General features: G+C 37.5%; 1 long non-coding RNA gene across 1 annotated transcript in view; it reads right to left on the reverse strand.

Annotated features, from left to right (window-relative positions):
* Window positions 1-416: 416 nt before the first annotated feature.
* LOC113593666 (uncharacterized) overlaps window positions 417-19,910 on the reverse strand; it is a 55,257-nt gene continuing 35,763 nt past the window's right edge. The window contains exon 2 of the long non-coding RNA XR_008291131.1: window positions 417-1,666. This is a non-coding gene — a long non-coding RNA (uncharacterized LOC113593666). The remainder of the gene's footprint in view (window positions 1,667-19,910) is intronic.

A 19,910-nucleotide genomic window follows, 5' to 3' on the forward strand; every position in this document is an offset into this window, starting at 1 on the left:
ATCTCAATAAAACATTTTTTTGAAGTGTACGCATTCAGGAGTAGAGAGATCTATGTTCAGATACCAAACCTGAGGTTAGTAGATAGCTGTCTGTTGATGGGTTCTTAATATCTCTTGAGTCTTATTCTCCTCATCTGTGAAATGGGAATTAATTAAAATAATGCACATAAGGCACTTAGCATGCCTAGAATAAAGTATATATCTAACAAGTGTCAGCTATTATATTACCCAATTTGCAAAACTTTTCAATTCTGGAATCCTAGTTTCACAAACATTGCTACGCCATTTATATAATATTCTCTTTAAGCCTATAGCCCTGAGGATACAGTAAGAAGGTATATAGGAAGTCTGTATATTGTGTATGATGCTGTGTTAGCTTGGAAATGTAGACTTTTTTAGAGAGAGTTTTTTTAGAGAGAGAGAGAGGGAGGGGGAGAGAATCCCAAGAAGGCTCTGTGCTGCCAGCTCAGAGCCCCACACAGGGCTTGACCTCACAAAGTGTGAGATCATTACATAAGCGAAAATCAAGAGTCGGATGCTTAACCAACTGAGCCACCCAGGTGCCCTGGAAATTTAGACTTTCTAATTCTGCCATTGACTCACTCCTTTTAATCTTCTACCCATGACCTCAAACTTATTCATCAAATCAATTCTCTGTTTGGATTAATGAGCTGTCTTCCATTCACAAATGACAGACACCTAATTCAAATAAATTTGAAGGAAGAAAAGAAATGTATTGGCTCATATAACAGGAAACTGGGAAATCCAGTGCTGGAGTTGAGTTCACATATTCAAAAATTTTCATTTCTCTGCAACCTTGGATCTGATTTTCTCTCTGTGATGCCTTTCACTGGCAGAGTATCTCTTTAACCAAAGTTTAGTCAGGTTCCTCCGAACTCTCTTCTCAACCAAGCCCTAACTTTTGGGCTTCTGTGTTCATCCCTGCATTGTCGAATTGTGGCAAGAGCCCTACTGAGTCAGTTTCTCAGGATCTCCCATCCTTCATATCTCATTCCCCTCGATATCTGATAGGGCTCCTCATCTTCCACCATCCCCCCTGTGAGGTCTGATCTTGCTGGCCTGCCTTCAGCAAGAATCCTGTTAGGTTGTTTTTCTAGACTCCTCCCTTACCCTTGATGTTTCCGCTTAATTTTCCCTCCCCTACCCTACTCCTTGGCTATAAATTCCCAATTTTCCTTGTTATATTTGGAGTTGAGCCCAGTATCTCTACTGCAAAACCCCATTATAGTGGTCCCTATGTATATTGTGATAGTCCCCCCTAAGTAAAGTCTGCCTTACCATTCTTTATCAAGTATTATTTTTTTATAATACATGAAATTTATTGTCAAATTGGTTTCCATACAACACCCAGTGCTCATCCCAAAAGATGCCCTCCTCAATACCCATCACCCACCCTCCCCACCCTCCCACCCCCCATCAACCCTCAGTTTGTTCTCAGTTTTTAAGAGTCTCTTATGCTTTGGCTCTCTCCCACTCTAACCTCTTTTTTTTCCCTTCCCCTCCCCCATGGGTTTCTGTTAAGTTTCTTAACAAGTATTATGTATAATTTTTCTCTTTAACATCACACTTACTGAGCTTGGACTTTACCAAGCAGGGACATCGTTGCAGGCAGTTTCAGCATTATGTCATTCCTATTTAGCAGCCCCTGAGGAAAGAGTAAACATCTCTCTCAGTATCTGTATTTAAAAGAATCTAAGAGATTCCTCACAGCAGTTATGTGAAGGATGCATTTTCTAAGATTAGGAGAATTTTATCAAGAGAATGCCTACTAATGTCATATATAATTGCTTTGGACTCTGTATGATGTCCTTCCACAGCACTAAAATGTATATTTTGTTTTAGTACTTAAAAGGGTCTACAAGGAACCAATCCTTACTGACCAAGGATGGATGTAAAAGATGCCTGTTTCATCTGCAAATGGCATTCTGGCCATCTCTTTCATCCTAAAGCATTTTCTTGAGGAAGGCTCTTAGAACATTAGTCTGATGAGATTGTTGGCCAGTCTTGATATACTCAGTAGAATAATGGAACTATTCAGGCTGTATGCTACTAAGCTGATGAGTTTCAAAGGAGACAGATCCTCACCTCAACTTCCACCCCTGTCTTCATACTCCATACCTTACTCTTTTCCTTTTTTCTGACCTAACTCTGGCCTCTTAACAGATTGAGAATATGCTAAGTCTAGAATTCTGGTGGCCTGCTGCTTTTTAATTTTTTTTTAGGTTTATTTATTTATATTGAGAGAGACAGAGAGTGAGAACAAGTTGGGGGGGGGGGGCAGAGAGAGGGAGAGAGAACAAATCCCAAGCAGGCTCCGTGCTGTTAGCACTGAGCCTCAACTGGGGCTTAAACCCACAAACCATGAGAACATGACCTGACCTCACACTGATTGATTTGCGATGTTGAACCAGGCACATGAAAAGATGCTCAACATCACTCCTCATTAGGGAAATACAAATCAAAACCACACTCAGATATCACCTCACGCCAGTCAGAGTGGCTAAAATGAACAAATCAGGAGACTAGATGCTGGAGAGGATGTGGAGAAACGGGAACCCTCTTGCACTGTTGGTGGGAATGCAAACTGGTGCAGCCACTCTGGAAAACAGTGTGGAGGTTCCTCAAAAAATTAAAAATAGATATACCCTATGAACCCTGCAATAGCACTGCTAGGAATTTACCCAAGGGATACAGGAGTACTGATGCATAGGGGCACTTGTACCCCAATGTTTACAACAGCACTTTCAACAATAGCCAAATTACGGAAAGAGCCTACATGTCCATCAACTGATGAATGGATAAAGAAATTGTGGTTTATATATACAATGGAATACTACTTGGCAATGAGAAAGAATGAAATCTGGCCTTTTGTAGCAATGTGGATGGAACTGGAGAGTGTTATGCTAAGTGAAACAAGTCCTACAGAGAAAGACAGATACCATATGTTTTCACTCTTATGTGGATCTTGAGAAACTTAACAGAAGACCATGGGGGAAGAGAAGGGAAAAAAAAGTTAGAGAGGGAGGGAGCCAAACCATAAGAGATTCTTAAAAACTAAGAATAAACTGAGGGTTGATGGGGGTGGGAGGGAGGGGAAAGTGAGTGATGGGCATTGAGGAGGGCACCTGTTGGGAAGAGCACTGGGTGTTGTATGGAAACCAATTTGACAATAAATTTCATATTAATAAATAAATAAAAATTTAAAAAAACATTGGGGTACATGTGCCCCTATGAATCAGCACTCCTGTATCCTTTGGATAAATTCGCAGTAGTGCTATTGCTGGGTCGTAGGGTAGTTCTATTTTTAATTTTTTGAGGAACCTCCACACTGTTTCCCAGAGTGGCTGCACCAGTTTGCATTCCCACCAACGGTGCAAGAGGGTTCCCATTTCTCCACATCCTCACCAACATCTGTTGTTTCCTGAGTTGTTAATTTTAGCCACCCTGACTGGTGTGAGGTGGTATCTCAATGTAGTTTTGATTTGTATTTCCCTGATGATGAGTGATGTTGAGCATCTTTTCACATGTCTGTTGGCCATCTGGATGTCTTCTTTGGAAAAGTGTCTATTCATGCATTCTGCCCATTTCTTCACCGGATTATTTGTTTTTCAGGTGTTGAATTTGATAAGTTCTTTATAGATTTTGGATACTAACCCTTTATCCAATATGTCATTTGCAAATATCTTCTCCTATTCGATCAGTTGCCTTTTAGTTTTGTTGGTTGTTTCCTTTGCAGTGCAGAAGCATTTTATCTTCATGAGGTCCCAGTATTTCATTTTTGCTTTTATTTCTGTTGCCTTCAGAGACATGTTGAGCAAGAAATTGCTGCCGATGAGGTCGAAGAGGTTGTTGCCTGTTTTCTCCTCTAGGGTTTTGATGGTTTCCTGTCTCACATTTAGGTCTTTCATCCATTTTGAGTTTATTTTTGTGTATGGTGTAAGAAAGTCATCCAGTTTCACTCTTCTGCATGTTGCTGTCCAGTTCTCTCAGCACCATTTGCTCAAGAGACTGTCTTTTTTTTCCATTGAATACTCTTTCCTGCTTTGTCAAAGATTAGTTGGCCATATATTTGTGGGTCCAGTTCTGGGTTCTCTATTCTATTCCATTGGTCTATGTGCCAATACCATACTGTCTTGATGATTACAGCTTTGTAGTAGAGGCTAAAGTCCAGGATTGTGATGCCTCCCACTTTGGTTTTCTTTTTCAACATAACTAGCTATTCAAGGTCTTTTGTGGTTCCATATAAATTTTAGGATTGCTTATTCTAACTTTGAGAAGAATGTCGGTGCAATTTTGATTGGGATTGCATTGAATGTGTACATTGCTTTGAGTAGTATTGACATTTTAACAATATTTGTTCTTCCAATCCATGAGCATGGAATGTTTTTCCATTTCTCTGTGTCTTCTTCAATTTCCTTCATAAGTTTTCTACAGTTTTCAGCGTACACATCTTTCATATATTTGGTTAGGTTTATTCCTAGGTATTTTATATTCTTGGTGCAATTGTAAATGGGATCAATTTCTTGATTTCTCTTTCTGTTGCTTCATTATTGGTGTATAGAAATGCAACTGATTTCTGTAATTATTTTGTATCCTGCGACTTTGCTGAATTCATGTATCAGTTCTAGCAGATTTTTGGTGGAGTCTTTCGGGTTTTCCACGTATAATATCATGTCATCTGCAAAAAGTGAAAGTTTGACTTCTTCTTTGCCAATTTGGATGCCTTTTATTTCATTTTGTTGTCTGATTGCTGAGGCTAAGCCTTCCAACACTATGTTAAACAACAGTGGTGAGAGTGGACATCTTACAGCAATGGACAGATTATCTAGGCAAAAAATCAATCAATGGTCTTGAATGATACACTGGACCAGATGGACTTCACAGATATATTCAGAACAAAATGCTTTCTTTAAAGCAAGTCATTCTGAGTTTGAGCCTGAGGTTCAGACCTAAATTCTTAACAACCCAAACTGGCTGCTTTCCCTCTAGTATGTACAATCAAATTCTTTCTTCTTGTGGTGATGGGATAATTTTGTGCCTTGATAGTAGTGGTGGTTACACAAATCTGCACATGGGATGAAGTGGCTTAGAATCATACACACATTGTGTCAGTGTCAATTTCCAGTTTTCATATTTTACTATAGTTATGTAAAATGTAGCGATTTGGGGAAATTAGGTAAGGGTATATGGGACCTCTCTACTATGTCTGCAATTACCCATGAGTCTTTCACAATAGAAATTTTTTTTTTAATTCTCCAAGAGCCTTTTAAATTTATATTTTGCATAGATAATACATTCATCACATTGATTCAAAAGTCTTGCTCTCTCCTTTTTTCCCACCTAATCCATTCCCACAACCCCATTTCTATTGCTTCCCTTAATTTCTTTTCTTATATCCTTCTGATGTATTTTGTATAAATACATGCAGGTATTTCCACCTTTCCCACACAAAGGGTATGTGTTAGTCTGAGTCCTCCGAAAAACTGTTGCCAAGACAGAATTAAATTTAAGAATGATTCCCAGAGTGTAATTGTTGGGTCATGGGAAAATGTATTTACAATTTACAATAAATATTTCTAAAATTGTTCTCCTTAGGGATTGCACCATTTTGCACTCCTATCTGCAAAGTATGAGATTGTCAGTTTCTCCTTACCTTGCCAAAAGAGTGTGCGGTCAAACTTTTGAATTTTCTCTATCTGCTGTGATGTGATTTTAATTTGCATTTAACTTATTATGAGTAAGTCTGATAGATTTGTAGTTTTTTTCAGGTTGTAATTTGTCTTTTGGCTTTGTTTATGGTGTATTCTGCCATTCAGAATATATTCTATGTAGAATAAATTAATCATTTATTTTATGGTTAACTAGAAAGGCTTTCATCCCTCCATGGTTCTAAAAGACTTATTCCATGTATTCTTCTAGTACTTTAATGCATGAACTTTTTATGTATGATTTTTTAAATTAAATCTATTGATCGAAGTTTATCCAAGTGTACAGTACAATATATGAATTCACCTATCTTTTTTGAAAAATCTATCCAATTGTCCTAAAACCATTTATTTAAAAGACACATGTTTATTCTGTAGATTTGAAATGTAACCCCTATCATATACTAATATGTATTTGTTCTATTTCTAGACATTTTCATTGGTTCCATTTATCTGTCAGTCTGTTCATGCACAAGTACCATACTGTTTTAATAATTAAGGCTATATAGGGTTTTTCTTATTATTTGATATCACTAATCTCAGTGCTGTTACAGTTCTTCCATTTGAGAGTTTTACTATTTTTGCTTACTTCCCACCATAAATTTAGAAATCAGCCTAATTGGGGTGCCTGGGTGGCTCAGTTGGTTAAGTGTCTGACTTCAGCTCAGGTCATGATCTCCTGGTTTGTGAGTTCAAGCCCCGCATCGGGCTCTGTACCGACTGCTCAGAGCCTGGAGCCTGCTTCAGATTCTGTATCTCCCTCTCTCTCTGCCCCTCCCCTGCTCATGCTCTGTCTCTCTCTGTCTCTTAAAAATAAATAAACATTAAAAAAATAAAAAGAAATCAGCTTAATTGCCCCCAGATAAACTTATTGGCATTTTTATTGAAATCACAGTAATTTATAAATTAACAGGAAGATTTTTTTTAGCGTTCCTATTCCTAAGAATATGCTATATCTTTCTCTTTGTTCAAGACTGCATTTATATCTTTGAAAATGTTTTAACATTTTTCTCAAAAAACGTTTTGCATATTTTATTCCTAAGGATTTATTATTTTGTGTTGCTATTGGAAAGGGGATTTTCTTCCCCAATATATCTTCTGATTGTGTATTTGTGTACACAAAGGCTTTTGATTTCAGCATATTAATTTTTTGTATTCAGCTACCTTACTGATTTCTCCTTCCTTCCATTTGCGTCTCTCTCTCATAATAGTAGTAGTAATAGTAGTCATGGTGGTGGTGGTAGTAGTAGTAATTTTTGAGTTGATTATCTTGGATTTTTCAGGCACACAATCATATCACCTTCCAATAATGACAGTTTACTTTTACTAATTTTTTATACTTTCAACTTATTTCTATTTTCTAATTGTGTCAGTTACTCCATCCTCTACCAAGTGAAGACAACGAGAAGCAAGGTAGTCAGAGAGTAGTCAGTGGTCATCAGAACTGTCTCAGAACTTGACCAGTAGTCAAGGTAGTCAGAAGACGCCTTAAGTAAGGATGCATCTTAGACTAGTGTTTGTCATATTTTTTCTTCCCTTGTAGCTACCAATTGTGCCAGGCACTGTACTAAACTCTTATTTTACAAAATCTCCTATAATCCTACAAGCATTCTATGATGTTTGTACTATTACCATCTCCATTTTAAAGATAAAAGAACTAAAATGTGGAGAAGAAAAAAACTTACCCAGATCAAAGAAAGTGGTAAAACTGAGATTCAAATCTAAGTCTGTGTAATTCTGAAGAAACTGCTCTTAATTGCCATGCTAATTGGGTATACCTGAGAATAGTATAAGGAGGTCTTTGCTGTTACTTCTTAGACAAAAAGAAGTCTGACCTTGCTGAAAATCCCCACCTCTAAGCTGTGGTCTGTGGTCTTGGCAGGATCCAGACTCATTTCTTAATGAGATTGTGTGGGACTCCCTAAGGTGTCCCTGAATGAATTACTAGTTGTCCATAGTAATACTACTAGTTGCCCGTAGTAGTTGCCCTGAAATGGAATAAAGTTTTGTGTGTGGAGTATAATTTTATTTTGTATTTTATAAGTGATGTCTGATGGGATAATGCAGTACCCATGAGCAAAGAAGACACAGGTTCATGTATGTCTGCCATTCCTTGCTGCTCCATTCATGTGGAACACTTACAATGTCCCGGTAAACATAGAATTTTGGTTTGACCCACGATGTTGGGAATTGTTCAAGACCCAAAGTGAATGCAAGGTAAGCATATTATGAAAGCCACCGACTTCTATATAGTGTTGTTGCTAGATGTACACATATCAAGAAGTATAATTAATTAATTAATTAAATTTTTAAAAGAAGTAAAATAAAAATAAATCGAGTTAATTTTGTGCAGTGTTTCCATGTTCTGGTAAGAATGACGTACATATGCATGAGTTAGCTACAAAATATGAATTGGGTAATGTTGGTAATTCTGCGCAAAGGCTAAATGCTCTGATACTTGCATTTAAAACTGTTAGTGCACAATATAAAGAGTAACAGTAAAATTCAGGCTTATTATTTAAAGTTTTAAATATTTCTTTATTTAGAATAATATTAGGCAAGTAAATAAAATTACCAGGACAAATTATGAAGGGGAAAAGGGGAGGCTGTAGTAAAAAAGAAAAAGCTTTATATTATTTTAGTAACATTAGAGGCATTTTTCCTACTTTTTGAACATAGGACCAGCATTTTCATTTTATTCTGAACCTCACAAATTATGTAACCAGCCATTTTTAACAAGCCTTCCAGTGATTCTAAGAGCAGGATTGAGAGTCACTGGAGCAAATGGGGTCTTTTGAAGTTCTGGTCACCGAGTCCTCAGGACCAGAGCATTGGGTGGGCCAGTGGTGCCCTCTAGTGTCTCTGGATGCCATCTAGTAATAAACTACATTTCTGTATCATATAGCAACCTGCTATGTGAACACTTGTGGTCTTACTGCCTGATACTACTCTGCAGATATTTCCCTGGAAATCTTAGCTCTTGGGCATTTATAAAAATTCTCATGTATTAAAATGCTGTGTCAAGACAAAAATCTGAAAAGAAAACTAACTGAAAAGAAAATTAAGAAAACAATTCCAATTACAATAGCATGAAAAAGAACAAAATACTTAGGAATAACTTAACCAAAGAGGTGATGAGTTGTTTAATTGGTAGGGAGTCTCTGTTTTGCCAGATGAATAAGTTCTGGAGATCTATTGCACAACAGTGTGAATACACCTCACACTACTGAGCTATACACTTAAAAATGGCTACAATGGTAAACTTTAAGACCTGAAACCATAAAACTCCTGGAAGAAAACATAGACACTAAGCTCCTTGACATGGGTCTTGGCAATGAGTTTTTTAATCTGATTCAAAAGCAAAGGCAACAAAAGCAAAAATAAGTGGGAATAAATCAAACTAAAAAGCTTCTACACAGCAAAAGAAGAAATCAACAAAATGAAAAGGCAACCTACTGAATGGGAGAAAATATTTGCTAACCATATGGCTAAATAGGGGTTAATATAAAAAATATTTAAAGAACCATACAATTCAGTAACAAAAAAAAAAAGCAAAAAACCCATCTGATGGAAAAATGGGCAGTGGGAGGTTCAGTCAGTTAAGCGTCAGACTTCGGCTCAGGTCATGAACTCACTGTTTGTGAGTTCAAGCTTTGTGTTGGGCTCTGTGCTGATAGCTTAGAGCCTGGAGCCTGCTTCAAATTCTGTATCTCCTTCCCCCTCTCTCTGTCCCTTCCCCACTCACACTTTGTGTGTGTGTCTGTCTCTCTCAAAAATAAATAAACATTTTTTAAAAATGGGCAGAGGATCTGAATAGACATTTTTCCATGGAAGACATACAGATGACCAACAGGTACCTGAAAAGATGCTCAATATCGCTAATCATCAGGGAAATGCAAATCAAAACCACAATGAGATATCACCTCATACCTGTTAGAATATCTATTATCAAAAAGATCAGAAATAACAAGTGTTGGCAAGGACATGGAGAAAAAGGAACGCTCATGCATTGTTGATGTAAATTGGTGCAGCCACTATGGAACATAGTATGGAGGTTCCTAAAAAAATTAAAAATTGAACTAATACGGGCACCTGGGTGGCTCAGTCGGTTGAGCAACTGACTCTTGGTTTTGGCTCAGGTCATGATCTCACAGTTGTGGGACCGAGCCCCCACACTGGCCTCTGCACTGGACATGAGCCTGTTTGGGATTCTCTCCCTCCCTCTCTTTCTGCCCCTTCCCCCAGTCACGTGTGCATGCTCTCTCGCTCTCTCTCTCAAAAAAATAAATTACCTTAAAAAAATTAAAACCAGTAATATGATCCAGTAGTTCTACTTCTAAGTCTTTATCTGAAGGAAAAAAACCCACTAACTTGAAAGGATATATCACCCCCATGTTGCAGCATTATGTACAATAGCCAAGATATGGAAATAACCTAAGTGTCCATTGACAGATGAGTAGAAAGAAACTGTAATATACACAAAGGAATACTATTCAGCCATTAGAAAGAATGAAATTTTACCATTTGTGACAACATGGATGGACCTCAAGGGCATTATGCTAAGTAAAATAAGTCAGACAGTGAAAGACAAATACCACACAATCTCACTTGTATGTGGAATTTAAAACAGCAACAAAAACCAAGCTCACAGACACAGAGAACAGATTGATGGTTGCCATAGGTAGGAGGTAGAGGGTGAGAGAAATGGGTGAAGGGAGTCAAAAGGTACAAATTTCCAGTTACAAAATAATTCTGTCAGCGTGCCTGGGTGGCTCAGTTGGTTAAGTGTCTGACTCTTGATACGGGTTCAGGCCGTGATCTCGCTGTCGTGGGTTCAGGCTCATGCTCACTCTCTCAAAAAAAAATAAAAATAATTATGTCATGGTGATATATGTACACCATGGTGACTATAGTTAATAATACTGTGTTGCATATTTGAAACATGAGGATAGATCTTAAAAATCCTCATCATGAGAAAAAAATTTTTTGCAATCTTGTAAGGTGATGGATGGTAACTAGAATCGTGGTGATCTTTTTGCAATATTATACAAATACTGAATCATGTTGTATACCTGAAACTAATATAATGTTATATGTCGATTACACCTCAATTTTTTTAAAGATGATAAATTTTATGTTCTATGTCTCTTTTTTTTAATATATGAAATTTATTGTCAAATTGGTTTCCATACAACACCCAGTGCTCATCCCAAAAGATGCCCTCTTCAATACCCATCACCCAACCCTCCCCTCCCTCCCACCCCCCATCAGCCCTCAGTTTGTTCTCAGTTTTTAAGAGTCTCTTATGCTTTGGCTCTCTCCCACTCTAACCTGTCTTTTTTTTTTTTCTTCCCCTCCCCCATGGGTTCCTGTTAAGTTTCTCAGGATGCACCTAAGAGTGAAACCATATGGTATCTGTCTTTCTCTGTATGGCTTATTTCACTTAGCATAACACTCTCTAGTTCCATCCATGTTGCTACAAAGGGCCATATTTCATTCTTTCTCATTGCCACATAGTACTCCATTGTGTATATAGACCACAATTTCTTTATCCATTCATCAGTTGATGGACATTTAGGCTCTTTCCGTCATTTGGCTATTGTTGAGAGTGCTGCTATAAACATTGGGGTACAAGTGCCCCTATGCATCAGTACTCCTGTATCCCTTGGGTAAATTCCTAGCAGTGCTACTGCTGGGTCATAGGGTAGGTCTATTTTTAATTTTTTGAGGAACCTCCACACTGTTTTCCAGAGTGGCTGCACCAGTTTGCATTCCCACCAACAGTGCAAGAGGGTTCCCGTTTCTCCACATCCTCTCCAGCATCTATAGTCTCCTGATTTGTTCATTTTAGCCACTCTGACTGGTGTGAGGTAATATCTGAGTGTGGTTTTGATTTGTATTTCCCTAATGAGGAGTGATGTTGAGCATCTTTTCATGTGCCTGGTTCAACATCGCAAATCAATCAATGTGATACATCACATTAATAAAAGATAAGAACCATATGATCCTGTCAATCGATGCAGAAAAAGCATTTGACAAAATTCAGCATCCTTTCTTTAAAAACCCTCGAGAAAGTCGGGATAGAAGGAACGTACTTAAACATCATAAAAGCCATTTATGAAAAGCCCACAGCTAATATCATCCTCAATGGGGAAAGACTGAGAGCTTTCTCCCTGAGATCAGGAACACAACAGGGATGTCCACTCTCACCGCTGTTGTTTAACACAGTGTTGGAAGTGCTAGCATCAGCAATCAGACAACAAAAGGAAATCAAAGGCATCAAAATTGGCAAAGATGAAGTTAAGCCTTCACTTTTTGCAGATGACATGATATTATACATGGAAAATCCAACAGACTCCACCAAAAGTCTGCTAGAACTGATACATGAATTCAGCAAAGTTGCAGGATACAAAATCAATGTACAGAAATCGGTTACATTCTTATACACTAATAATGAAGCAACAGAAAGACAAATAAAGAAACTGATCCCATTCACAACTGCACCAAGGAGCATAAAATACCCAGGAATAAACTTAACCAAAGATGTAAAAGATCTGTATGCTGAAAACTATAGAAAGCTTATGAAGGAAATTGAAGAAGATATAAACAAATGGAAAAACATTCCATGCTCATGGATTGGAAGAATAAATATTGTTAAAATGTTTGTATTTTAAAATACAATAGTATTTAAAAAACAATAGTATTGTTAAAATACTACCCAAAGCTATCTACACATTCAATGCAATCCCAATCAAAACTGCACCAGCATTCTTCTCGAAGCCAGAACAAGCAATCCTAAAATTTGTATGGAACCATAAAAGGCCCTGAATAGCCAAAGTAATTTTGAAGAAGACCAAAGCAGGAGGCATCACAATCCCAGACATTAGCCTCTACTACAAAGCTGTAATCATCAAGACAGCATGGTATTGGCACAAAAACAGACACATAGACCAATGGAATAGAATAGAAACCCCAGAACTAGACCCACAGAAGTATGGCCAACTAATCTTTGACAAAGTAGGAAAGAATATCCAGTGGAAAAAAGACAGTCTCTTTAACAAATGGTGCTGGGAGAACTGGGCAGCAACATGCAGGAGGATGAAACTAGACAACTTTCTTACACCACTGACAAAAACAAACTCAAAATGGATAAAGGACCTGAATGTGAGACAGGAAACCATCAAAACCCTAGAGGAGAAAGCAGGAAAACACCTCTCTGACCTCAGCCGCAGCAATTTCTTACTTGGCACATCCCCAAAGGCAAGGGAATTAAAAGCAAAAATGAACTATTGGGACCTCATGAAGATAAAAAGCTTCTGCCCTGCAAAGGAAACAATCGACAAAACTAAAAGGCAACCGATGGAATGGGAAAAGATATTTGCAAATGACATATCGGACAAAGGGCTAGTATCCAAAATCTATAAAGAACTCACCAAACTCCACACCCGAAAAACAAATGAACAACAAAATGAAAAACAAATGAAAACAGTGAAGAAATGGGCAAAAAACATGAATAGACACTTCTCTAAAGAAGACATCATTCATATTGTTTCATGTAGGAGTAACTTATTCATTTTTATTGTTGTATTCCACTATACAAATATACCACAATTTATCCATTCTACTGTTGAACAAGTTTTTCTGCTTCTAGTTTAAGGTTTTATTTTATTTTACTATATTTTACTTTTTTTATTGTATTGTATTTATTATTTTTAGAGAGACAGAACACGAGTGGGGAGAGGGGCAGAGGGAGGGAGGGAGGGAGAAAGAGAGAGGGAGGGAGAATCCCAAGCAAGCTCCACGCCCAATGCAGAGCCAAACGGGGCTAGATCCCAACACGCTGGGATCATGACCCATGCCAAAATCAAGAGTTGGCAGCTCAATCAACTGAGCCACCCAGGCACTGTCAGTGCAAAGCCTGCTGCAGGGCTCGATCCTGAAAACTGTGATAGCAAGCCTGAGCTGAAATCAAGAGTCAGACGCTTAACTGGGCCACCCAGGCACCCCTGATTTACTGAAGTCACTTAAAAGATTCTGCATTTAATTAAAAGATTCTCCGCTGTTCCGCAGTGCCACATTTATGATAAATCAAGTATCCATATATGTATAGGTCTGTTTCTTTATTCTCTATTCTGTTCCATTGTGTCAGGTTACCTATCCTTGCACCAGGATCACATCATCTAATTACTTAATCTTTATGTTTTTTTCTCTTAAAGAATAAGTAATTTTATTTTGTTTTTATTTATTTATTTTTTATTTTAATTCCATTGTAGTTAATATACAGTGTTATATTCATTTTAGGTGTACAATATAGTGATTCAACAATTCCATATATTACTCCGTGCTCATCAGGGTAAGTGTACTCTTGGGGCACCTGGGTGGCTCAGCCAGTTGAGTGTCCAACTTCAGCTCAGGTCATTATCTCACAGTTTGTGGGTTTGAGCCCCACATCGGGCTCTCTGCTGTCAGCACAGGGCCTGCTTCGGATCCCCTGTCCCTCTCTCTCTCTGCCCCTCCCCAGCTCATTGTCTCTCTCTCTCTCTCTTTCTCTTTCTCTCTCCTCTCTCTCAAAATAAATAAATAAACTTAAAAAACAAAAGATAAGTGTACTCTTAATCCCTTTCACCTATTTCACATATCCCCCTACCCACCTCCCCCCTGGTAGCCATCTGTTTTTTCTCTATAGTTAAGAGTCTGTTTTTTGGTTTGTCATTTTTTCCTTTGTTTGTTTTGTTTCTTAAATTCCACATATGAGTGAAGTCATATGGTACTTGTCTTTCTCTGACTTATTTCGCTTAGCATAATACTCTCTAGATCCATCCATGTTGCTGCAAATGGCAAGATTTCATTCTTTTTTATGGCTGAATAATATTTCGTTATATATATATATATATATATATATATATATATATATACACCACATTTCATAGTATATACCACATTTAATAGAATATATATATCTCATATATATATATATATATATATATATATATATATCCATTCTTTATCCACCTATGGATGGACACTTAGGTTGCTTCCATAATTTGGCTATTGTAAATAACTGACCTATAACATTGTATTCATTTTAGGTGTCAGATTTATAATAAGTTTTGACACCTGGTAAATGATCCCCTTTGTTCTTCAACATTGTCTTGGCTATTTTTGCTTCTTTACATTTTCTATATACATTTTAGAATCAGATTGTTGGGGCACCTGGGTAGCTCAGTTGGTTAAGCACCTGACTCTTGATTTTGGCTCAGGTCATTATTTCATGATTTGTGAGTTTGAGCCCTGCATCAGGCTCTGTGCTGACAGCATGGAACCTGCTTGGGATTCTCTCTTACTCCCTTCTCTCCCTGCCCCTCCCCTGCTCACACTCTGTCTTTCAAAATAAATAAACTTAAAAAAAAAAAAAAGAAACTGTCAATTTTCACACCCCTCCCCCCCCAAAAAAAAACTGATTACCACTGATTTTTAGATTGAGATTTCATTTAAACCACAGATCAATTGGGGAGAAAGTTATGTCTTTAAATACTGAGTCTTCCAAAATATGAACATGGTATATTCCTCGTTTATTTTAATCTTCTTTAATTTCTCTGAAAATATTTTCATAAATTATGCATGAGGCTCTTACACAACTTTTGTTAGATTTATTCATGGTTATTTGACTATTTTTGATGATTTTATAAATGATACCATTTTAAGTTTATTTTCTAATGGTTTGTTGCTAATGTATAGAAATTCTATTGGTTTTTATATAATGATCTTCTATCTAGTAACCTTGCTAAATTCACTTATTTACTCTAATAGATTTATCTGAAGATTCTCTTAGATTTTTAACATATAGATCAAGTTATCTGTGAATTACAGCTGCTTTATTTCCTCCTTTCCAATCCATATTACCTCTTCCTTCTTTTTCATGCCTTAGTACATTGGCTAGGACCTCCACTATAATATTGAATATAAAGAGTAATAGCAAGCATACCTGTCTCATTCCTTATCTCAAGAGAAACACTTTCAACATTTCCCTTTTAAATATGTTTGCTTAGTAGATATTCCTTATCAGATTTCTTCTATTCCTCATTTGAGAAAATTTTGTCATGAATGATGTTCAATTATATAAAATTCTTTTTCTACATCTGTCAATATGGTCACATAATTTTTCTTCCTAATTCTTTTAATGTAAATTGCAGGGATTGCCTTTTCAGTCTTAAACTTGCCTTGCACTCCTGAGATAAACCTATTTCAGTCATAGTGTGTTCTCATTTTTATATATTATTGGATTTTGTTTGATAATATTTTTTTAGGCTCATAAGATCTATGTTCATAAATTAGATTAGCTTGTAATTTTCCTTTCACATTCTATCCTTATCAGGTTTTGGTATTTTATGGCTGGAAGGTAAGCTAGAGGCACTGATGATCCCAGAGCACCTAGTTAAGTCAGAGACTGAGAGGATTCAAAGTGGGTTCCATCCCTATGAGGGCTCGTCTACTTACAATTCATACTTACTGATATGGGCCTTCCCAGGTCCCAATCAAAAGTCTATGGTATTTATCAGAACTTCTCCTTATCAGGCCCTGACTCCAATTCTTTTTCCCTCTATCCTGTGAATCTGTGAGATTTTCTGCTCAGCTTTTCAGCCTCTTGGCTCTTGTCATTGACAATAGCCTTAAGGGAAAGGACAGTGTAAGGGAAAGGACAGCACTAAATGTCATACTTACCTCTGAAAACTTTCCTTCTCACCTGAGTCTAGGCCCCATAATACCTCACTGCTTTGGTATTGCCTTCAAACAGATTTAAGGCTTTTTTTTAAGTTTTATTTTATTTATTTTTAGAGAGAGAGCACAAGTGAGGGAGGGGCAGAGAGAGGGAGAGAGAAAATGCCAAGCAGGCTCCACACGTCTGACTCTTGATTGTGGCTCAGGTCATGATCTCACGGTTGGGATTGAGCCTCACACCCATTTTGGGATTGTCTCTTCCTCTCTCTGTACCCCCTGCCCCCCGGCTCACTCTGTCTCTTTCTCAAAATAAATAAATAATCATTTAAAGAAAGAGCCGGATGCTTAACCAACTGAGCCACCCAGGTGCCCCTTTTAAGTTTTTATTTAAATTCCAGTTAGTTAACATACGGTGTAATATGAGTTTCAGGTGTACGATATAGTAATTCAACACTTCCATACATCATCCAATGCTCATCACAAGTGTACTCCTTAATCCCCATCACCTATTTAACCCATCCCCCACCCACCTTCCTCTGGTAACCATCAGTTTCTTAACTCTATAATTAAGAGTCTGTTTCTTGGTTTTCCTCCTCTCTCTCTTTTTTCCCCTTTGCCCGTTTGTTTTGTTTCTTAAATTCCACGCATGAGTGAAATCACTGGTATTTGTCTTTTTCTGACTCATTTCATTTAGCAAAATATTCTCTAGCTCCATCCATGTCATTGCAAATTGGCAAGATTTATGGCTGAGTAATATTCAGTCATATATATATGTATATATAAAGACAATATACCTATATACATACATATAGATAGATACACACACACACACACACATACACACACACATATATACACTATATCTTCTTTATCCATTCATTAGTCGATGAACACTTGGGCTGTTTCCATAATTTAGCTATTGTAGATAATGCTGCTATAAACATTGGGGTGCATGTATCATTTTGAATTAGCATTTTTGTATTCTTTGGGTTAATATGTAGTACTGCAATTGCTGGATCATAGAATAGTTCTATTTTTAACTTTTTGAGGAACCCCCATACTGTTTTCCAGAGTGGCTGCACCTGTTTGCATTCCCATCGACAGTGCAAGAGGGCTCATTCCATTCCCCTTTCTCCACATCCTTGCCAATACGTGTCGTTTCTTGTGTTGTTTTTAGCCACTCTGACAGGTGTGAGGTGATATCTCAAGGTATTTTGATTTGTAGTTCCCTGATGACGAGTGGTGTTGAGCATCCTTTCATGTGTCTGTTGGCCATCCAAACAGATATTTTTAATATACTTTATTTTTTAGAGCAGTTTGAGGTTCATAGCAAAATTGAGAGAAAGGGGCAGAGATTTTCCATGTACCCCTCTCCCAACATATGCATAGCCTTCCCCACTATCAACATTCTGCACCAGAGTGGTACATTTGTTGCCATAGACGAGCCTACATTGACATATCATTATCACCTAAGGACTACTGTTTACCTTAGGGTACACCCTTGCTGGTGTACAATCTATGGATTTGGACACATGTATAATGACATGTATCCACCACTATGTATCATGTAAGAGTAGTTTCATTGCCCTAAAATTCCTCTGTGCTCCACCTGTTCATCCTTCCCTCCTCCCCAATTCCTGGCAACTACTGACCCTTTAACTGTCTCAACAGTTTTGCCTTTTCCAGAATTTCATAAAGTTGGAATCATATAGTATATAGTCTTTTCAGTACTTCTTTCACTTAGTAATAAGCACTTAAATTTCTTCCATGTCTATTTATGGCTTGATAGCTCATTTCTTCTTAGTACTAAATAATATTCCATTGTCTGAATGTCCCCCAGTTTATTTTCCATTCACCTTGAAGGACATGTGGGTTACTTCCAAATTTTGGCAATTTTGAATAAAGCTGCTATACACATCTGTGTGCAGGTTTTTGTGTGGTGTAAGTTTTCAACTCCTTTGAATAAATACCAAGGAGGATGATTGCTGGATTATATAAGAGTATGTCTTGTTTTATAAGAAACTGCCAAACTATCTTCCAAAGCAGCTGCACCATTTTGCATTCCCACCAGCAGTATATGAAAGTTCCTGTTGCTACACATCTCCATCAGCATTTGATGCTGTCAATGTTCTGGATTTTGGCCATTCTAACAGATGTGTAGTGGTATCTCATTGTTTTAATTTGCATTTCCCTGTAACATATGATGTGGAGCATCTTTTCACATGCTTATTTGCCATCTGTCTATCTTCTTTGGTGAGGTGTCTGTTCAGGTCTCTGGCCCATGTTTTAATGGGGTTGTTTGGGTTTATTGTTGAGTTTTAAGTGTTTTGGGTGTGCGCGTGTGCGTGTGTGTGTGTGTGTGTGTGTGTGTGTGTGTGTGTTGGATAGCATCCCTTTATCAGATATGTCTTTTGCAAATATTTTCTCTCAGTCTGTGGCTTCGTGGATCATGCCTCAAACAGAATTTTTTTAATATAATTTACTGTCAACTTAGCTAACATACAGTGTATACAGTGTGCTCTTGGTTTTGGGGGTAGATTCCCGTGATTCATCGCTTACATATAACACCCAGTGCTCTTCCCAACAGGTGTCCTCCTCAATACCCATCACCCATTTCCTCCCTCCACCACCGCACCCCATTAACCCTCAGTTTGTTCTCTGTATTTAAGAGTCTCTTATGGTTTCCCTCCTTCTCTGTTTGAAACTATTTTTCCCCTCCCCTTCTCTTCCCCCATGGTCTTCTGTTAAGTTTCACAGGTTCCACATATGAGTGAAAACATATGATATCTGTCTTTTTCTGACTGACTTATATCACTCAGCATAATACCCTCCAGTTCCATCCACGTTGTTGCAAATGCTAGGATTTCATTCTTTCTCACTGCCAGGTATTATTCCATTGTATATGTATACATCTTATTTATCCATTCATCAGTTGATGGACATTTGGACTCTTTCCATAATTGGGCTATTGTTGAAAGTGCTGCTATAAACATTGGAGTACATATGCCTCTATGTATCAGCACTCCTTTATCCTTTGGATAAATTCCTAGTAGTGCTATTGTTGGGTCATAGGGTAGTTCTATTGTTAATTTTTTGAGGAACCTGTATACTGTGTTCCAGAGTAGCTGCACCAGTTTGCATTCCCACCAACAGTGTAAGAGGGTTCCTGTTTCTCAAATAGAATTTTAAAAAAATTTGTCAGTCTTTTCTAGTTGCTCTTAACAGGAGTCATGGTCTGAATAAACAATCTATCATTGGATTGGCAGTTCCCTAATTGTTTATTTTGACATGTTTTTTTTTTAATTTTTTTTTTACAGAGTAGAGATTGATTTTATTTTATTTATTTTTTTTTTAATATATGAAATTTATTGTCAGATTGGTTTCCATACAACACCCAGTGCTCATCCCAAAAGGTGCCCTCCTCAATACCCATCACCCACCCTCTCCTCCCTCCCACCCCCCATC

This window comes from Acinonyx jubatus, chromosome D4, assembly GCF_027475565.1.
Source record: "Acinonyx jubatus isolate Ajub_Pintada_27869175 chromosome D4, VMU_Ajub_asm_v1.0, whole genome shotgun sequence".
In the NCBI taxonomy this organism is placed as follows: Eukaryota; Metazoa; Chordata; class Mammalia; order Carnivora; family Felidae; genus Acinonyx; species Acinonyx jubatus.